General features: G+C 45.4%; 1 non-coding gene across 1 annotated transcript; it reads left to right on the top strand.

Moving 5' to 3' along the window:
- Positions 1–1,033: 1,033 nt before the first annotated feature.
- trnan-guu (transfer RNA asparagine (anticodon GUU)) lies at positions 1,034–1,107 on the top strand. The gene has a single exon. It is a non-coding gene; the product is annotated as a tRNA-Asn (tRNA).
- The last annotated feature ends 286 nt before the right edge of the window (positions 1,108–1,393 follow it).

The following is a 1,393-nucleotide window of genomic DNA, read 5'->3' as shown; positions in this document are numbered from 1 at the left end:
CATTTAATCAATGCACTGCCTGTTTAAAAAAAACAGCAAAGGGTATAATTTCACATTGCGGTACTGCACTTGCCATGTGTTTGTCAATTGAGACACAGACCTGGACCAACTTCGGGAAGAGGCAAAAGACTGAGTTCTGAACAAAAACCGTAGCACACCCAAAACGTCGGCTCTGTTTACCTTTCCACAGATGCTGCTCGACCCGTTGGCTTTCTGCAGTATTCTCTGTGTTTGTTCGACACAAATGCTGCTTTCCATTAAAGAACTTCAATCCCTGTCCTCTGGTAACTGACCCTAGTCAGTGGCAATAGATTCTTCTGATCATTAACCTGCCCATTCACACCACGTCTTCTCCCATCATTGCCAACAGGCCCTGGAAATCTCCAGTTCACCTTGTTTGCTCCAAAGAGAACATTCCCAAACTTGGGAATGTCTCCACAAAATCGAAATTGCTCATCCCTGGACATGATGCAAATGTTACAATGGGGAAGAGGTCTTAGCAAAATATTGTCAGTTAGCAGGTGCAAAAATGTTCAGGAAGTAAAACACAAATCCCAGTCTCCAGCTTTGTGAATCTTTAGAAACTCTTTGGGAAGTGGAATTAGAGGAGAATGAAGGATGAACTGACGGACTGAGCAGAGACAGTCCAGACACTGTCCCCTTGTTTAAGAGGCTGATTGACTCTGATATTCTCGGGACATGAACTGACCCGAGACATTGAAAGAATTCTCTGTACATCAGGAATTCAAACCCATTCTCGGCTCGGGGCCAATGAGAAAATTTGGGAAGAGGCAAAACACTGAAAGGATCGGAGGGCGATGGCCCCGGTGTAGGACAGCTCGTTCCTCGTGACATGGATGTGCCTGCAGATGGTGGGATCAGGCTGTCCCCATGTCTCCATAATGAATGTCCAAGGCTTTATTATGGAAAAGTAAAACTGATAGAGGAGAATGGTAATTTTGGGCGGGGCGGGTTGAATTATGAATTGATTAGTAGGTTCCTCAAAGACATTGTGCAGGTGGTTGCTGGGGTGGTCTCTGTGGCGCAATTGGTCAGCGCGTTCGGCTGTTAACTGAAAGGTTGGTGGTTCGAAACCACCCAGAGACGCAGTGTTTCTTGTTCTCGCTCCTACCGCTTTCTTGGCTGCGAAAATGCACGTTTTTAATGGTTTCAGGAAAATGTTTCCCAAACGGAAATCTTATCCACTGAGGCAGTAAAAAGGCGTTTCTGAATTGATTTAATTTCTAACGTAAAGGACTGCGGATGCTGAGAATCCGAGACAGAAAGCGAAACTGCTGGAGAAACTCAGCAGGTTTGGATGTACTTGGATGAGGAAAAAAACGAGTTCTGAAATGTTGTCTCTGATTCTCCTTCCAAAGATGCTGCCTGGCCT

This window comes from Chiloscyllium punctatum, chromosome 36, assembly GCF_047496795.1.
Source record: "Chiloscyllium punctatum isolate Juve2018m chromosome 36, sChiPun1.3, whole genome shotgun sequence".
In the NCBI taxonomy this organism is placed as follows: Eukaryota; Metazoa; Chordata; class Chondrichthyes; order Orectolobiformes; family Hemiscylliidae; genus Chiloscyllium; species Chiloscyllium punctatum.
Note: the sequence above shows the minus strand (reverse complement) of the source record. Positions and strands in the feature narration are given on the sequence as shown.